Genomic DNA, 21,268 nt, shown 5'->3' on the forward strand with positions numbered 1-21,268 from the left:
ACCACTTAATTTCCACATCTTGTAAATTGAGGTTAGGTAATTTCCTGTTTTCAACGTACCTTTGAGCCCAGTGAATATAACTATGTCCAACAATCCAGACAGAAAACATGGTGAGAGAAGGTTCTCCTGCAGTCAGATGAAGTGTGGCAATGAAATGGCAGTTGAAAAAATGAGAGTTTAAAATGAAAAAAACTGTGGAGTTTCTGTGTTCATGAAGCAGTAACAGTGATTGGTGGATTTTGATTGCTGAAAACAGAAAGTTAGGGTGCACGGATGAGTTATTTGAAAGATGTATTTTGAGTGGTCAATAAAAAAATCATTAAATGAAAGAATGCACTGGATATGCAGGTGCACTGAGAGTTCAGAGTTCAATTGCAACAAAGTTGTGTGAACTTGCAAACACCAGAAGTCTTCCAAGAGGTGGTTGCCATGCAGAAAAGACAGAAAGGGCAGAGGGGGGAAGGGTTTTCATTTGAAAAAAAGTGAGGGAAGAGTTTTGATTGGGTGACATGAGAAATATGTGTGAAGAATTACAGCATTTCTGTGCTTTTGATAGCTGCAGACTCTGGAGTGCATACCTTTTGCTCTGCTGAAGACAAATTGGTGTGTTTCTGAGACTGTTTTCAAACTCAAAGTATTTGCTAAGGTGAGAAAATATTTCTTTAATTTAGATAGAGAATAGTGTGCTTTAAGGAGAAAATTATGAATTATGTGGCGCAAATTGCTTGTAAATATGCTCCCACATGTGCATGGAAAATTTTGATTTTGAATGTTTGTGTTACATAGCCATGTTAAAAGTGATACAAACATGCAGGAAAGGCAATGAAAAAATGCTTTTATGTGTCTTAAGGACATTTTAAGTAATTTTGCCATGTGCAGTGTTTTGAAATTATGATTTGAAAATCGTTTTTGGGGAAAAGGAATTGATTTAAATTTATGACAAGGACATAATGGTGTATGCTTCTTTATACGGCAATTGACTGTCCCTGATGTTATTTTTCCCATTTTAATGTAAGACCTTTCTCTGTGGCGCAAGTTGCTTGTAAATATGCTCCGACCTGTGCATGGGAAATTTAGATTTTAAATGTTTGTGTTACATAGCCATGTTAAAAGTGACCCAACCATGCTGGAAAGGCAATCAAAAAACGCTTTCATGTGTCTTAATGACATTTTAAGTCATTTTCCCATGTGCAGTGTTTTGAAATTATGATTTGAAAATCGTTTTTGGGGAAAAGGAATTGTTTTTAAATTCATGACAAGGACATAATGGTGTATGCTTCTTTATAAGGCAATTGACTGTCCCTGATGTTATTTTTCTCATTTTAGTGTAAGACCTTTCTCTGTGGCGCAAATTGCTTGTAAATATGCTCCCACATGTGCATGGAAAATTTAGATTTTGAATGTTTGTGTTACATAGCCATGTTAAAAGTGACCCAACCATGCAGGAAAGGCAATCAAAAAACGCTTTTATGTGTCTTAAGGACATTTTAAGTAATTTTCCCATGTGTAGTGTTTTGAAATTATGATTTGAAAATCGTTTTTGAGGTAAAGGAATGTTGTTAAAATTTATGTGCGCCATATGCCCCCAAATTTCTTTTTCAGGGGTGCAGCAGGGTGTTCTTGAGACACCCCTGCACCTTTGGAAAAAATTCCTAATTTGTGATGAGCAAATTGTTAATCGCAAATTGCACCTTCATTTATATGAGCCTCCTAGCCCATGGAAATGAATGGGTAATTTGCAATTAGCAATTTTCTCATCGCAAATTTGGAATGGTAAAGAATCGCTATTTATTCCTTAAAATTCGCTTTTTTGGAAATGCAAAATAGTTATATGATACATATGGCGGTTGATGTCTAACAAGATAAGAAGCTTAGGGATACATTTATGATGACTGGCGCAATGAAGTAGAAATCACTTACTTCATTGGTAGAGCTTTACAGGTATTATCTCCTCTGTATTCTTCATCAAGCGTAACTTTAATCTGCAATCCTGAGTAGGCCTCACTTTAAACAAACCTCTGGATAGGCCACATCTTATTGTTATCCTGAATTAATCATTTAAAATGCTAGGGACAGATTTATGATAGGTGTATGCCTCTTTTGCGCCACTTAGAAAACATTGTCCATGGGGAAATGACTTAAAATGTCCTTAAGACACATGAATGTGTTTTTTTAAAACGTTTGCAATTTTTTTGGGTCACTTTTAACATGGCTATGTGACTCAAACAGTCAAAATCTAAATTCGCCATGCACAGGTGGGAGCATATTTACAAGGAATGTGCTCCATGGGGAAAGGTCTTATAATGTAATATGGGAAAAATGACATCAGAGACACTGAAATGCCTTATAGAGAAGCATACACCATTATGTCCTTGTCATAAATTTGCAAACCATTACTTTTCCCCAAAAACGATTTTCAAATCATAATTTGAAAACACTGCACATGTGGAAATGACTTAAAATGTCCTTAATTCAAAATTTGCGATTCCTTAAATGCAATGTATCAAACAAAAAATATGTAAAAAATGATATTAAGGATTTGGAAACTACCACCAACTTCTAGTTTGTGGTAAATTGCGAATTCTTCTCAAAAAGCATTTTTTTCCAAAAAACAAAAGGTCCCATATGACGCCCATACATGCCCTTAGGGCATGTAGGTGTGCCATATGCCCCCAAATTTATTTTTCAGGGGTGCAGCAGGGTGTTCTTGAGATACCCCTGCACGCTTGAAAAAATTCCTATTTTGTGATGAGCTAATTGCTAATCGCAAATTGCAACCTTCATTCCTATGAGCCTCCTAGCCCATGGAAATGAATGGGTAATTTGCAATTAGCAATTTGCTCATTGCAAATTAGGAATAGTAAAGAATTGCTATTTATTCCTTAAAATTTGCTATTTAGGAAATGCAAAATAGTTTGATGGTACATATGGTGGTTCATCTGTAACAAGATAAGAAGCTTAGGGATACATTTATGATGACTGGCGCAATAAAGTGCAGATTACTTACTTCATTGGTAGGCCTTTACATGTATTATCTCCTCTGTATTCTTCATCAAGCGTAACTTTAATCTGCAATCCTGAGTAGGCCTCACCTTAAACAAACCTCTGGATAGGCCACACTTTATCGTCATCCTGGATTAATCATTTAAAATGCTAGGGACAGATTTATGATAGGTGTATGCCTCTTTTGTGCCACTGTGCGTCACTTTTATGATGCAGCGGTGGTGCAAAAGATTTGCTATGAGGCGACAACATTACAAATTGATGCATTTAGGCAGATATGTCATGGTGTAAAAAAAACGTACCACATGAAACCGATGCAGCAGTGATGCAAAAGATGCACCATGTCGTAAGACAGGCCTCACTTGGGGCCATATGTATCAAGCTAATTAGCATTCGCAAAGATCAAAATTCTACGAATTTTGGCCTTTGCGAATGTTAATTAGACAAATGGTATGTATCAAACAAGTTTGATGCAAAATAAGGAGTAGCAAAATTTGCTATTCCTTATTTTGCAATTGCACTGAAGGATTTGCAAATTTTGTGACTACTTAAATGCAATGTATCAAACAAAAAATATGTAAAAAATGACATTAAGGATTTGGAAACTATTGTGGTAAATTGGTGGTAATTTGTGAATTCTTTTCAAAAAGCTTTTTTTAAAAAAAACAAAAGGTCCCATATGACGCCAACACATGCCCTTAGGGCATGTATGTGTGCCATATGCCCCCAAATTTCTTTTTCAGGGGTGCAGCAGGGTGTTCTTGAGACACCCCTGCACCCTTGGAAAAATTCCTAATTTGTGATGAGCAAATTGCTAATCGCAAATTAAACCTTCATTCCTATGAGCCTCCTAGCCCATGGAAATGAATGGGTAACTTGCAATTAGCAATTTGCTCATCGCAAATTAGGAATGGTAAAGAATCGCTATTTATTCCTTAAAATTCGCTATTTAGGAAATGCAAAATATTTTGATGATACATATGGCAGTTCATCTCTAACAAGATAAGAAGCTTAGGGATAGATTTATGATGACTGGCGCATCACCAGGGATGTGCCAGTCATCTTGCGCCGCTGTTCCGCCACCCATGGTGTGCTGCATTTACAATGCGGCACAGCATGGGGCAAAAACGGCACAGATGCTTGACGCATCTGTGCCGTTAAGGTGGCGCATTGCTGGAGTTGTATCGCAAGTGCGATGCAGCTCCAGCAAGGCTCAGGGGTGCACCATCTCCACAATGTTGCGTCAAGACCTATGCCTGCTTCAAGCAGGCGCAGGGTTTTGACGCAGGTTTCTCCTATCTGATTGTAAATGCGGCACACCATGGGTGGCAGAGCAGTGGTGCACGTTAACTGGTGCATGCCTGGGGATGTGCCATTTAACATAAATCTGCCCCTTTACATTTAAGTATGTGCAGGGGACACAGAGTCGGTGAGGCTTATCCAAGGTTAAGAAGAGATGAGTCCTGTTCAGTGAAAGATTAGACATAGGCTTCACCTGCTCAGCATCGCTGGACATGGCTAAATAATAGCTGCAAAATGTTACTCTTGTTAAACAATTTTACTATTATAATCTGTGAGATTTGTCTCTTACTCTGCAACATCTCATTGCTGTTATCTTTCTTTAAAGATAAAGACAACCTCAACATGAGCGACAATCTGCAATCAGTTGATTTTGACCTCATCATTGAACTTGTAATTGAAACATCAGTGGATGTTGATCCCTTGGATGATTTAAATCCTGAGGATGAAGAAGAGCGTGATGAGGATGCAGATTTGTCCGAATTATATGATATAGGATGGGAAGCTGACCTGCTTGAGCCTTTGGAACTATAAACATTTATTTTTAAAATTTATAATTAATAAAAAGTAAAAAGGTAAACCGTTTAATTTAAAAATAAAGACACCTTCAAAAGCAGGTTATGTGTAGTGTCTTCAATAAAATATTAAAATATGCTCATAAAATTAGATCAGATTCACATATAAAATAGCATAGGTAACATAAATATAAATGTCATTTCTTTTCTGGTATTTCTGTATTGTAAATTTGCCAACGACTAAAAAATCTTCTAATTAAAATGTCAAGTAGTGTGTTAAGTTTTTGATCACTGTTACTGATTTACTGTTTGGTAATAATGGTTAATAACATTTTTTATTATATTTTTCCACAGATTCAACTGCAGATCATTTCAAGATTTCACCATGCCTACAATAGAAAGACAGATAAAGGCTGCAAAACGTCAAAGACAGCAGGTGAAAAAAAATACGCAGCAGTCCTCTAACAAAAAGATTTGTCAAGTCACGAAGAAAGCACCGGGTAAGAGCACAAAACAATTTATAAGAAATATGTGTAGTAAAAAAAATATTACTACAGAAAATGTTTCAGTCCATAAAACGAGAAGGAAATCAAATGGAAAGGAAAGGCCAATGAAAAATGTTACTGCTAGAGCAAGAGATAACTCTGTGCATGATAGTAGAAGGAAACAACAGTTTAGGGAGATTCGTAAACGAATGTTCCGGAACAGGATAATTGGCAATTTGTTAAAAAATATTAAGAAAGGTCAACAGAAACTGGTTTTTTATAAGACAAAAAAAAAAGTTGAGAAAGTTATTGATCAGGCATTTGAAATTAAACGTAAGTTATTTATTTTGATAATCAATAGAATTAGGAAGCTAAACAAGGCAATTTTTGATTTCAAAAGAAATAGTAGATGGAAGAGAATAGTTAATCGTAGTAATTTTTGTGAAGTTTTTTCTGGAGAATGGATGCATAGTTCAAGCTGTGAGGCATTTTTTAATGAGGAGAGTTATTTCCAGGATAATGATTTGGTGCATGCAGTTGACACCAGTGGTCGTGCTTATGAAGTGAAAGATGGTTGTCCAGTTGAAAAAGAAAAACTTGTGACAACAGAGGCAGAAGAGGTGTTAGGTAATGAGGTTTTAGGAAGACGTGCTAAGGGTCCTGTGTACACCTGGAAGTGTAGTAGTATTTGCAGTGTGCGACAGGATTCCATCAATTTGCTTTGTGATTTTGTACGGTCATTTAATAAGAAAAGTTTGAAGCAGAAAATGATGTTGTTGCAAGAATTAGATCCTTGCAGAGTAAGAGAAGTGACAGGTTTGCATGGACATTCACTGGCTTGTCTTTCCAGGAGAGTATGCCAGAGTGTTTTTCATCATTTCAGGATGCTAGCAGTGCATCATAACAAAGTGAGGAAATTAGTTAGAATGTTGTATTATGCTAAGAGTCCAGCAATTATGCTTAAACAATTATGCGCTGCTCTTTTGCATGGTTCTGAAATAGATGTGAAGAATATATGTGAAGAAATTGAGTTTTGTTACTTTGGAAGTAAAGAGGAGAATGTTGAAATTGAGCAAGAAGAAGAGGGTCATGTGGAAGATAGTGTACAGGTTTCCAGTACAGATAATTTCCAGAGGGAAATTGCGACGTTTGAGGTGAAATCAAGTGAGAGGCCTAATTTCACTTGTGTGTGTTGTCGACGCACTTATTATAAGAATCAGACTAAGTTAGTGGATTTATATGCAAAAAGTGAAAGGGAAAATAATAGTGAATGGAAGGATTTTGCAACATACTTGATGGTAGAAAATTGTTTTGATTTGGGATTGGATCAACGTGTGTGTACTTATTGTTCTTGCAAATTAAATCAAAACCAGATGCCTGCTAGAGCAGTTCATAATAATCTGGAATTGGTTGAGATTCCTTCTGAATTGAAGGATTTAAATACTTATGAATCTATTTTGATTCAAAGTATCCATCCCTTTCAGGCTATTGTAAGAATGGAGCCAAAGACAGGGAAATTGCCTCCATCAGATTTACAGAGAGGATTAAAGGGAAGAGTTGTTTATTTGCCTCTAGATTTGAAGAAAAACATTAACACAATTGGAGTAGAAAAAGTGGAAGAGGAACCTCTGGTTATCTTAGTTAATGGGGTTCCGACAAAGAATAAGAAAATATGGCAAGATTTAGTAGATGTTAGGAAAGTTAAAAAGGCAACATTGTATTTGAAAAAAAATAATAAATACTATAAGAATGTATATGTTGCAGAAGAGGAAGTAAGTGAGGAAGAGGATAGCGATTTGTGTGCTGGTCAAATTGAGAAAGTAGAACCCTCTACTAGTGAAGAAATATATGAACATTATAGTGTTCATCCTTTGCATTCCAAGGAAGTCATGGGGAATGCTATTGAGTTGTTTCAAATGAAACAAGCCAAAGGGAGTCCCATTAGTGTTTGGGAGGAAAGTTTGGAAGCTCGGTGTTTCCCACAGCTTTTTCCAACAGGTCAGGGAGGAAGATATGATGAGCGACCTCATCAAATTCCTGCTTCTGAATACCGGACTTTGCGATTGTATGCAGGAGATGCTAGGTTTCGACAATGCATTCCTTATTTGTTTCATCTCCTGTTTGAAAGCGATCTGTCTGGACTGTCATATGCAGTGAACCACATCTTGAAAAGTGGTATACACATGCAAAACATCTCGGCAAGTGACTTTATGGATAAAGTCAATGTCCAAGATAGTATTTTGGATTCTCACCTGATTAATCTCATGGCGTGTCAGCGTGGTACTAATGAGTACTGGTACCGTCGTCATGGTGATTTAAAATGTATGCTAAGGAACTTAGGTACTCCCACATGGTTCCTCACTCTGAGCTGTGCCGAGTATGGTTGGGAAGACTTACTTGAATTTCTACGAGAGGCAAATGCTAACGTAGATAACATCGAATTCAAGACACCCGGAGAACTGTGCTCTTTGGATCCAGTCAATGTATGTAGGTACTTCAATCATAGATTTGAAGCTATGATGTCTTTCATCATGAATAAGAAGAATCCACCTATTGGAGAGGTGTTGGATTTCTTCTGGAGAAAGGAGTACCAAGCAAGAGGTGCTCCTCATATACATATGTTGCTGTGGATCAAGGATGCACCTAAATTTGGAACGGATCCAGAAGACTCAGTGATGAGTTTCATCCAACAGTATTCTACGTGTGCTGTTCCAAACGCAAAGGAGAAGAAAAGCCTAAGAGAAAAAGTTCTGCGTTTCCAAAGCCATCGATGTGGAAAGTACTGCCGTCATAAATTCCGAAACAAGGACAAGTTCTACACTAAATGTCGTTTCGGCTTTCCACGACCGGTGATTTATAAAGGAAGAGTAAACAGTTTGATGTCTTCGCTGCGACACAATGTCATGAAGAAATCACCTAAAAACACTTACAATTTGAAGAGGAACGAAGAGTCCAAGTACATCAACGACTACAACCTGGTGATTTTGTCCATGTGGAATGCTAACATGGATATACAGTTTGTGGCTGATAACTGTATGGCTGTGGCTCGGTATGTGACGTCTTACATCACCAAAAAAGAGAAGACAGAATTGAAGGATATGTGGGAGGACATTTCCCATGAAAAGAGCCTCAGCAAGAAGTTGTACAGTTTCAGTCTGAAGATGTTGTCGCATCGAGAAATCGGAGCGTACGAATGTTCTGACCGGTTGTCTTCAGCAAGTCTCTATGCCAAGTCCAGGAGTATCATTTGGGCGAGTCTTGGTCTTGCTGCAACGCGTAATCGAGTTCTCAAACCTGTGCGGGAAATTGAGTATTTGGCGGAAAAGGAGCCAAACAGTACCGACATTTTGAAGACCAACATGTTGGATACATATTATCCAAATCGAAGCATTCACCTCGAGAATGTTTGTCTGTATGAGGTTCTTCAAAATTACATATTCAAGAGGAACATCAAAGAAGATACTGAGAAAGGAGTGTATGCTGTAATAGGAAGTGAGGGATGTCTGGTCAAGCAAAGAAAATGCCACTTGGTAAACCATCGAAAATTGAGTGGCGAATCTCCTGAAAAAAAGGAGTTTTTCTATTTAGCACTTTTGCAACTTTTCAATCCTTGGCGTGCAGAAGAGGAACTGCTTGGAGATTTCCTCTGTTACGAAGACTCTTTCAATGCCGCCAAGGAGACCATAGAATGTCCTGCTTTTCCCAAATATGTAGAAATGTTGAATGCGGAAATTGAGCAGGAAGCAACGATTGCAGCCGAGATTGCCAGAGACAGTTCTCAGGACAGTCAGAGTTCTGCTTCATTGAGTCAGGATCCACTAGGAGGACCTGTTATCGAAAATGAAGCTGCCACTGCTATGAATGAAGTGGAAAGAGCCATGGCACATGCTCAAGAGGATGCGGTTAACTTAGAAGAGTTGGAAAGACAACTCAACGTTGAGCAGAGGAAAATATATGACGAAGTTACCATGCAAATTGATCATGGATTAAGTCATGATAAGAAAGAGTGCTCATGTACATCGTTGAAGCCTGTCCGACTGTACGTGAGTGGAGAAGCGGGAACTGGAAAAAGTTTCCTCATTAAAGCAATTTCATGCTATTTGCAGGAAAGGACAGAGTCATCGCTGTCTTGTGTTGTCACTGCTCCAACTGGACTGGCAGCACATAATATTAAAGGGATTACTTTACATCGTTTACTGATGCTGCCAGTGGAGCATGACAACAAATTACAATATCACAAGCTATCTGGAGATGCTTGTTTTGAAGTTTCAAGAATCTTGAGAAAAATGAAACTTCTTATCATTGACGAAGTAAGCATGGTTTCCAATGTCATGCTTGCCTTTGTGCATTTGAGGATGCAAGAAGTTCTCAAAACAGAGTATGATGTGTTATTTGGTGGCAAACACATCATTGTTTTCGGAGATCTTCTGCAGCTGACACCAGTGAAAGGGCAACCTGTGTTCAAAATGCTCACGCATGGAGATACCAGGAAGTGCCTAGGCAGCATTGGCAACGTCAATATATGGTTAAACTTCAATTATGCTGAACTGCATGAAAATATGCGTCAGGCGAAGGATGAAGTTTACAAGACTATTCTACAAGATGTTAGAATTGGAAAAGTGACCGAGCATGGGAAAGAAGCTTTACATGCACGATTACTGTCAAATTTATATCCAGAACAAGATGTTGTGCCTGAGAATATTTTTCAGAAAATTACTGAGAAGAAATCTGGAATATGTTTGATGCCAACTCTTGCAGAATGTGCCAAATTTAACAACAAAATGTTGCATTTAGAAAAGCAAGAGATTGTGAAACTGGAAGCTATTGACAGAGTAGAGCATATGGGATCAACAATTATTTTGTCTGAGAATCTGAAAACAAAATTGGATTCATTAGAGAAGAGTATATCTAAAACTGCAGGTTTTGAAAAGACTCTGAATGTGTGCTTGAACTGCCGTATAATTTTAAGAAGGAATTTACATGTTGAAAGAGGTCTGGTAAATGGATCAATGGGTAATGTTGTTGATTTTGTGAAATACAGAAATAGAGATGGTATTGAATTTTTAAAAATTAAATTTGATGGCATTGAGGAAGTACAGCTAATTGCTCGTTGTTCTGCTAGATTTTTGCTTGTAAAAGACTTATATGTTCGCCGTAAGCAGTTTCCTGTTTGCTTGGCATATGCGGTGACAATCCATAAATCGCAAGGTTTAAGTGTAGACAGTGCATTGGTGAATATTGGCAGTTCTGTGTTCAAGGAGGGTATGGCATATGTGGCATTGTCACGAGTTAGAACTTTATCGGGATTGTACTTGATTGAGTGTGATGTCACAAACATTTGTGCAGATCTAGATTGTGTTATGGAATACAATAGGTTAAGAAGAGAGTATGCGCCACATTTGCCTCAGTATCCTTTGTTTCAGAAACGTGTGGTAGGCCGGAAACGAAGAAATGTGACCAATACTGGGGAGGTTGTAGCAAAAAGACAAAAAGTCAATGAACCTAAAATTACAAGCAGAAACAAAAAGGATTCTGTTGAAGATGTTGTTGGTTTTCAATTTGAAAACAGTTCTGGTGTCAACTGCTATGCTAATGTAGTGGTTAATGTTTTGTTTTCTCTAGAAAATGTAAAAGAAGAGATTGTGGTCAATTCTGATCAAAGATTTTGCAGTTTGTTAAATTCTGTGTTAGAGAAATGTAGCACTGATAGAAGAAACATTGAAAGTGTGTCTGAAATTCGAAATCTGTTAGACAGATGTTCAGGCCAAACACAATTCTCTCAAAATATTCAGCAAGATTGTCAGGAGTTTTTAATGTACATGCTTGATGTATTACATGCTGAAGGTGTAGATGTAGATCAGCTGTTTGGGCTTTCTTATCAATGGCAGCATGACTGCGAGAACTGTATGGTATCAAGTACTACTAGTGTAGACTCAGAAAGATTTATATATTTAACTTTGCCAGACAGTAAATCAGTCTCTTTTAATAAGCTAGTAAAAGCAGCTGATCACAACATGGAGTGTAGCCAATGTAAATCTGAAATGATGTCCACATTATTTATACGAACATATGGCCAGTACGTCATTTTAATGTTCCAACGATGTAGGCCTGATGGAACAAAATTGACAACTTTAATTAAAAATTTTGTAGCTTCGCAGTTGTCAATATCAGGAAGGACTTTTGTAACTGCAGCAATTATATATCATGACGGCCCTTCAATAACATCAGGCATTACACAGCTTATTTAAAGTCTAGAAATGGCTGGTCATTCTGCAATGATTCTGTTTTAATTTTCAAAAAAAAATTGCCGTATGACCTTAAAAACTCTTACCTGGTGTTTTTAAAACCAAAATTTTAGGGAAGTAATCTCGGGATGTGCTCTGTGGAATTTCAAGAAGTTCTAATGGCTCCTACACAATTTGGCCTTGAGGATAAGTGTAGTTCAGAGACATAACTTCTAACCATAGGACTGGACGTCATGGAGAAATACGTGCACTTTGAATGAGTTCAGAAAAACTGTTTCTTTTTATAAGCTAATTGAAGCAGCCAATCAAAACATGGAGTAGAGGGAATGTAAGTCTGCAATGCTGTCTACTGTTTTACATTGCTTTGTGATTAAAAGTGATGTAGAGAATTAAATAATTGTAGTAGTCATAGAGGTAGTGTAAGTCTGCTTCATAGTAAGCAGTATCAGTGTCATAGGAAATGTAGAACATGACTGAGCAAGAAGGGGAAGATATTACTATTCCAGGATTGTGAAAATGATCTTCAACATTTTAATTCTGAAAGTTGCGGAAATTCCAAATGACGGGATTGGCTTACAAGAAATCCAAGAGTTATAAATGGCTCTGACCAGATTTGGCCTTGAGGAAACTTGTGGTAGAGAGCAAGAAGTCATTTATTGCATGTAATGTGTTTTTAAAAACGATGGAGATTTTCTTTCAGAAAGTGGCGGGCTGAAAGTAATAACAGCACAAAAGAGTGTAAGCTGTTCATAGGACATCCTTGGACGTCATGGAAAGTAAGTTAACTTTAAGGAGTTCTGAATTCTGATTTCTGATGTTGTATGGGTTTTTTAAACACAATCATTTTGATTGTGTTTTTTTTCCCCGCTGTTATATGATGAATACCTTTAAGTCACTGTTTTTAGTGAATTTTGATACATTCTGAGAACAGCAAAAATAAACCATTTAACATGTATAATTAATTCTGTACTGTTTGCATTTATGATGTACATGTAGAACTGTGTAGGAGGCATGGAGAAGGTGAGGCTTCTGTAAGTGTCAAAGGTGTTGCATACAGTGCTGCACTTCTGCGTATTCTTTCATATGCTAGACTACATCTGCACAATGAGATACCTAAGCAAAGGAAACGCAAGTGATGTGATTGAGAAATTAGCAAAATAAATTGCACGTATTTCAATTACATCACCTGTGTTTCCTATCATTACGAATCACATTGTGCAGATCAAGTTTAGGTCTGTCCAGGGAAACATAGGAGGTTTGTACTTTGTTGAAGAGTGCAGTGGACATGACTCACTTCATTGGTAGACTTTCACAGATATTATCTCCTCTGTACACTTCAACAAGTGTAAATCTCATCTGCAACCCTGAGTAGGCCTCACCTCAAACAAACTTCTGGATAGTAGACATCTTATTGGCATCCTGAAGCAATTATTTAAAATTTTAGTGTCTTGCGACACTTTTCTGAAACAACAGCAATGCAAAATATGCACCATGTTTTAAGATAGGCCTCACTTCATCTGCATCAAGATACTGTTAGTTTAAAATGTATATCTTTAGGACTGTGTAGGGGGCCTGGAGAAGCAGAAGCTTCTGTAAGTGTCAAAGTTGTTGAAAAACTGTTTGTCCTTCAATCTTTGCCCTTGTCTTTTGTAATTTTTAAATACATGTTTTAATATTTTTCAAATGTTTGTTCTCTCTTTCACAGATTGAAAGTATAAAAACAAAAAGTGAGTAATTTAACGACAATTATAAGGTAAATATTTTGTACTCTTTTCGTTACATTTCTATCACATTGAACTACTATTAGTTCCACTGCTTCATTTCTTTAATCCTCAGTTTCCTACCTTTGCTACTTCCCTCATTCCTTTCTCTATTACCTACTTACTCAACTCCTTCCACTCTTTTTCTCAGTCCCTCTCTTCTCCTAGTTCCTCACTCTTGTTCACTCACTCCGTCTCTATTACTCTTAGTGTCTTTGACTGATCACTGTATCACTATTTGTTCATAATGCTTTCTCTGTGTAGTTGAAGCACACTAAGGGGCATATTATGAACACAGCCAATAAAATTATTGCTGTTTTTATTGGCAGAAAACTGGTGCAAAAGTAGTTTTAGTGGCAGTTTTCTGCCGCAAAAGCAGCTTTAGCGACACATTTCTGCCAATAAAAGCTGCAAAACTTTTATTGCCTATGTTGATGATATGGCTCTATGTTACTTACATTTCTTTGCTGTTTCAATTAATCTTTTTCTGTTATTTTTTGTTTTCTGTTTTCTATTTTTTCTCTCTGTTATTCCCCATGTTTTAATCTTATTTTGAACATTCACTCACATTCTCCAAGAAACTCTTCTTTGTTAATGTTATACTCTCTTTTTTAGGTCGAGCGACCTATCTCAATGCGCATGTGCGCATTGAGAGCGGGAGCTCGATCTATTGCAGCTTAAACAGAGCTTACCGAGATCAGGCGATTCCCAGGCGATTTCTTCCAGTGCACGTGAAAGCGCGTGCACAATGCCACCAGCCGCTTGCCTCGCATTACCACATCAAAGGCAAGGCGGCCTCGTCTCAGGCCCCTGCTGCTTCACACCCTCATGCCGCTCTCCCCGCTCCGCCCCCTCCCCTGCCCGCCGTGTCGCATTTCTCCTCCGCCGGCCGTACTTTCACTTTGACGGCCGCAGGCCATCTCTCGTGTTTCTCCTTGTTATTGTTCGAGTGTTTCCCTGGCTCAGCGTGGTGCCCGATTCATGGACATTTACAGACGCTATGGTCTCTGTTATTGTATTTCCAGGACATGGTGCCATTCTGCCGCAGCAGCATTAGGGCTGTACATAAAATGCCATGCGATAATTCACTCTAGTTTTACTTAGGCTCTCACAATGTTTTTAAGTAACGTGACAGCTGCAACATATTTAAGTGCCCAGACAGCTACAACCACACTTGTGAACAGCATTTCTTACCCCGCTCGGTAGGCGGGGTCATGACTTCACTCAAATGGTGAACAATGGCATGGGAGTCAAGAACATCGCAGAGTAGGGTTATAAGCTGGCCGGTGCTTGTTCTACATTGGCATGCAGCTCTCCCTTTGAAGACTAGATTCCTGTTTGTATTCCCCAGTCTAATATAAACAAGCATTTTTTATACTGCAATCAAAATAAAATAAAGCGGAACAGGACCGTAAATTACGTGTGACGTACATTGCATACAAACTGAGGATTCACGTGTGTTTGTCTATACACTCCAGCACCCGCTTACACATACAGTGGTACCTACACAGCAGCACACACACACTAACAAACATAGATAGATACACAGCACAGCGTGGGACACGCACACAAACACAGTGGCTCACACACGCACACTCACAGTAGGCCACATACAGTAACTCGCTGTACACACACGCGCACACACACGCAGTACATCACGCTCCACATACACAGGCACTCAAGGTTAAATGCACACGCATAAAGTGGCACAGACACAGAGTGAGTCACACACAACTGCAAGGTCAGTAATTGTCATGTACAAACCCACTCGCAAACAGCGTGACTCACAAGCGCAGTAGTGCATACCCTCACACTGTTACATGCTTAAAGTGGCACACAGTCTAAGATGCAGTGACACATAGACTATTACTATGAAGCACACACACTTAGATAGACATACCTAGGCACGTGCACACGAGCACTCCTAATTTCAGATTTGGACGTAGCATTCCCTGCGTTTTGTAGTCTGAGAGGCATTTGAAACACACAACCACCTGCCTTTAGCTCATACACTCAGAAGGTGCCAGCACAGGGCTCCCTCCTATATCCGCCTTAATGCGCTCTTGTTCTGCCAATTAATTAGCCTCCGAGGGTGGGAGCGGTCGCTCTTGTGATCCCCCCGCCTGCCGGGAGGCTCGGGCACATTACAGACGGAATAGCAGTGGTCCCCACGCCACCAGCTGCCTAATAACTGAGCTGCCTGCAGCCCGGCAGAGCACAGCTGGGACCTGCCCCACCAGGCTCGGCACCAACAGCTCCCCTAATCAGCCGGGCCAGCCGGCCACTGCGAGCCGCTCTTTAGTGGGCAGATGGTGTGACTTTGGACACTTTTACCTGCGTTAAAGTATTGCATGCCTCCCTCGCCCCCCCCCCTCACTCCCCTCAAACTATACACCCCTGCTTTCAAGTGGAGGCTGGAGGGCATCTTACTCATTCTAGAGACTAATTACAACTCTGATTTCTAGTGTTTATTTGGAAGGGGCACAGAAGTTGCAATTGTGTGTTGCATTATTTCTTATCAAGCACGTAGCAGCAAACACCTGGGTAGGTCAAATGCATGAGAGTATTTTTCTAGGGTTTATCCCAAGCTCAAGCATTTAAAAGTACTTTGAGATGTGATAAATGTCCAAGATCACACAGGGTGTGCCTGCAATGACACTGTAATTGTGCCCAGCTATCAGGTTTTACAATTTGCACTTCAGCCGCTGGATGGTAGGTAGGATTTGTAAAGTGTGCCCAGGATCACACAGTGTGGTCATGCAGCAGTTTAATTGTCTACTGGACCAATAAAACTAACATTGTCCAGTATACCAATCAAAATTGCTCTCCAAAGACACCAGGCAAAGCAGACGCTCCCTCAAACAGATCACCAAGCGCAATTTACCCTACTTACAGCCTAGCCTGTTCTCTGTCGAGACTTTAGCAATCTTTAGAGCACAAGATAAGATCTTTTCACATGGAAGAGTCAGACGTATTGCAACACTACTTAAGAAACAAGCATTGGCATAGACAATAGGTCTCGCCTTTGGGACCTTATACGTGTTTAGCCATGCAACAGTTGATGTTGCTGCACCAAGGATATTATGCTAAATAACTAAATACTTAGAAGGTCCCAAAGGCGAGACTTATTGGCTATGCCAATGCTTGTTTTTCTTTCACTTCGTTATCTATTTTGTTTTTCACAATTATACCCTCTTCTGTCTTTTCTTCGGTAAATAGATCTATTAAACAGTATCTCTTCTTTACTCCCTATAGCTGTCTTTCTTTTAACATCACTCTCTGTTTACTTTCCTTATACTTACACTTTTTAAAAAAAATAAAAATTTTTTGGTTAGCTCCCGGTCCGCGTACCGGGAAGCTAACCCGGGAGCGAACCAAAAGAAATAGAGCTTGCCAGAGTGCTAAACATTGTAGCAATTTTTTTTGAAAGGGAAGGTAGTTCTGAAAAGAACTTTTTTTTTAATATTTTTGTTGTTTTATATATATTTTTTTTTTTTTGAAATTTTTTTGTTTTTTTTGTATTTTTTGAACGATTTTATATTTTTTTTTGTTTTTTTGGGGGGGGGGGAAACAACAAAAAACAGGCGTTGAAAAGGGCTCAACAGGAGCAAAAAAAAATTACTGGGGGCGGTTAGGGCAATCATGGTGTTCATATGCAAGGTTGAGTGCATTGATGCTCATGTTGCCACAAGCTAATAATGCACGACAGTGCATACATAAATGTATCATATGCCCAAAATTTTGTTGGATATTTGGCACAGTTTCCCGTGCCTCCTCTGGTGTTAAAGAAACCGGTATTGTTGGTCTGGCCACAGGAGTTGGTCTAGGATTGTCCAGCATATCCCTTAATTCCGCCCAGCTGTAATTTAGGGGATGTTTCCTCGTCATGTGCCTATGCATGGTGTGATTACCATAACTGTATTTTTTGTCCGTCCCTCTGGACAATTGTTCCTTGCATATGAGGCAGGTGACATACCTCGCGTTGACTTTTTTTTGTCCACGAGGCATCGAAAAAAACTGCCAGATGAAACTGGCTTTCTTTCTGGAAACCCGGGGCAACTCTTCCAGGAATTGTGGTTCTTCTCCCTCCTCATCCATTTCTTCATCTTCCTCCTCAGTGTTGGTAATCACCTGGGGAGGTGGTCCTCTCTTCCCATGAGGAGGTGGAGGTGGTGGTGGGGGTGCACCAGCTGCAGCTACAAGACTTGCCATTTCTAGATGATCAAAAAAGGTCTTCCTCTCACAATGATGAAAGTCAGAGTGAGGAAAGAAGGAGGGGTTTTCATCATTTGGGAAAAACAATACTTCTCAACCAATGAAAAGTGTTATTTTTAGGTCACCTGACCTAGCATTCCATCATTATGAAACCAAAAATGAAATGAACCAATGAAAAGTTCTATTAACAAGTCACATGACCTCTCACGCTCATGTTACGCGCTGCTGAACGCTCCCCGGTTAGCTTCCGGGTCGCTCCCCTTCGCGCCGCGGTCCGCGCCCCGGGACACTTCCGGGTGCGCTAACGCGATACGTCACAAGACGCATTTCGCGGCAACGCGATATGTCGCGCTTTCGCGACGCGCCGCGGATCGCTTCCGGGGAGCTGCGTTTCGCGCCTCGGTCCGCGCCCCGGGGCACTTCCGGGTGCGCTAACGCAGTACGTCATAAGACGCATTACGCGGCAACGCGATACCGTCACTATGTTGATTTCTTATCGGTTCGCGGACCGGGTCGCGGCATCTATTTGAGCTAACGGAAAGCTTCCCGGTTAGCGGACCGGGAGCGAAACAAAAAAAATATTTAAAAAAATGTATTAATAAACATATAAAATATATTTTTGGATTTAAAGAAGAATACATTTTACAGCTATAGATATTAGCTTTTAAAAAACCATTGAAATTCACTGAAAAAACCATAGGTTATAGACCATATATAGTTAGGAATTAGCATTTACAAAACCTTGAAAATTCACTGAAAAAACCATAGGTTATACACCATATATAGTTAGGAATTAGCATTTAAAAAACCTTATTTTACTCACACAAAACCAATGAAATTCCATATATAGTTAGTTGTACTAACTATATATCGCGCACCCGCAATCCACTGCTGATCATGTCACATATTACATCATTCATGACATGGTCAGTGACATCACTGATGACATCACTGATGACATCTCAAATGACATCACTGATGACATCACTGATGACATCTCAAATGACATCACTGATGACATCACTGATGACATCTCAAATGACATCACTGATGACATCTCAAATGACATCACTGATGACATCACTGATGACATCTCAAATGACATTACTGATCACATCACTGATGACATCATTCATGTGATAATACGATGAAATGTATATCTTTTATTTGTAAGTTTGGTTGGCGAGAAGTATGTAAGAAAGAGCCTGCAACACGAAGGAGACAGGCCACAGAGTGTGTGTGTGGGGGTGTATTTGGCAGGGGAGGAGAAGCCCAAATAGGAAAGAGGTGGAAAACACATGCATTCTCACGGAGTGCCTAAGCAAAAAGAAAAAGGAATTCCCTAAAAGTGGTCAGTGTATTAATACAGGTCGAACAAAGGATGGATGTGCTCCAGTGGCAGGACAAATAAATGATGGAACACAATAGGTGTCGAAAGCCATTGATTAAGAAGCTAGCATATGATTCACTTATGGAAGCAGTGTGTGATGACAAAACTATTGGTCATTTGGGAGATACCAAAGATCACAGTAAAAGGAAACAATATGTTTCTAGTAACAACACAGTGCAGCTCTAACCAGACCTGAAAGATTAAATAAACCTAGAAATTGTATTAAGCAGATTCAAAAGAAAAATACTGAATTCAACATTTGATAATGAAGCCAAATGCAGCAATTTTTCTGTGGGAGTTAGAGAAAAAGAAAAGAGTATTTCTTTTTGAGAAATTAGGACAGAAGTGTAAATATGAATTGGCAATTAACATATTATCACATTTGGGGAAATCCCACAATGGTGGACACTGCTTTCACTTCCTTTAAATATGTAACTGATTATGTGAAATGTTGTCTAGAGCATGCATGCCACCGTTTCCGATTCTGGCGGGAGACTACTGATTTCAAGGTCTGTTGATTCCTACATGCAATAACCCGATTGATGATTCATGTAATTGATCTGCTGGAAACAAGGCAGCTTGAGCTCGAAAATGTCTCTCTCCCCCGTAGTTGTCAACACCATATATCTGAGCCTGCGCTAAAATTATTGGTCTAAATGTGGGCTTGGGCGGGCCCAAAAGCAGGAATCTGACAGGAATGTAATTGCCTGCACACATGCTCATGAAAAAGTATTCCTCGGTGGGCTTAAGCCGACAGGCTGGAGTGCCACGGAGTATGCACTGCCAGTAGACTGCTCCTATAGTCCAGTGCATAACATTTTTGTCATGATCTCTCAGTTTGCCATAGTTTTTCTCTGTGCTCCTGACAGTTAAGGAAAAAACAGCACATTTGCATTTCTGAAATCTGACACTGTAGCAGCACACTTGCATGTCTTATACATGCCAATAGACTTGATTCAGACCTTAATAGCAGTCAACGGGAGAAATACATTCTCACGACTATTTCTTTAAATTCTCTCACTTACCTCTTCTAAAATGTTCGCACATATGCTAGAGTAGAGCACGTACCAAACAATATTTTTAATAGTAGCATCTTCTTGCAAACTAAATCATAAAACCTCTAAAAGACAAAATCAGTATGGAGGCATTCAGGGTTGGATGAGCCTGTATTGAAATCAGGCAGTGCCCCACGAGCTGTCCTGTAATCTTGTGGGGGCACTGCCAGATTTCCCTATCCGTTTTTGACTTTTAATGGGCCAGTTTTCTAGTCTGCTGGGCCAGTTTTTAATAATGTACTAATGGCGACAACTTTATTTTGGTGTCTGGGCCGATTTTCAGTCCCAGTCCGACACTGGAAGCATGTCATTTGCGATGTCATCAGTGATGTCATAAATTATGTGATAGAGCATGTCTTGAGTGATGTAATATGTGAGGTCATATCAGTGCATGGCGGGGGCACAAGTTATAGTTAGCTCTGCTAACTAGAGTTGGTGAATTCATGTATTTTGTCTTTTACTTCAAAACATTAATGTCGTCAGTGGCATAGTCACCTAGCGTTACTTTAAACTTTGTTTTTTCAGTGAAGTTCTAAGGTTTTTTTTCAAACAAAAACATATCTTTTTGTCACACCTAACTATAATGTTACTTGAACCTTTGGTTTTTTTCAGATATTTCCAAGTATTTTTTTAATGTAAAGGAATATTTTATTACAATACATCAAGCTAACAACGCACAGCCTGCGGTGGCTCCCATCCACACATACATTAATTTCTGCCCTGAGGGTGGGCTACCAGGCCCTGTCATGGCTCGGGAAGGGGGCACATGGCTCTATCTCCATTTCTAGAATTTTCAGCCCCAGGGAGTGGGCTCCTTAGGGCCTCTGATGGCTTGGGGAAGGGGGCTGCATGCCTGCCTCCCATTAATAGAAAATGCGTCCCTGGCTGCCATTTAGTTTTTTTTGTTTATGATTCCGTGGGAGTCCTGTGGAGTTGCTGCAGTGTCTGCTGATTTTGTTTTTGACCCCAGAAGGGTTCTCTCTGGGTCCCCCCAATGGGGCTTAGGAGGTCAGGGTATCCCTACTCACCTTATATTTAAAAAAAAAACAAAAAAACGTGTTTAGGACAGGGGACTAACTGCCAGATTCATCAAAGACCCGTTTTGCGAGTCTTTAATAGCGATTCATAAGGAATCGCTATTAAGGACTTGCAAAACGGGATTCATGTAGGAATAGCAAAAAATATTGCGATTCCTACATGTTCCTTATTTGCGATTAGCAAATTGCTAATCGCAAATAAGGAATAACTCCCCTTGCATTCCTATGGGCCTACAGGCCCATAGGAATGAATGGGGAGTTATT

This window comes from Lissotriton helveticus, chromosome 10, assembly GCF_964261635.1.
Source record: "Lissotriton helveticus chromosome 10, aLisHel1.1, whole genome shotgun sequence".
NCBI classification, from domain to species: Eukaryota; Metazoa; Chordata; class Amphibia; order Caudata; family Salamandridae; genus Lissotriton; species Lissotriton helveticus.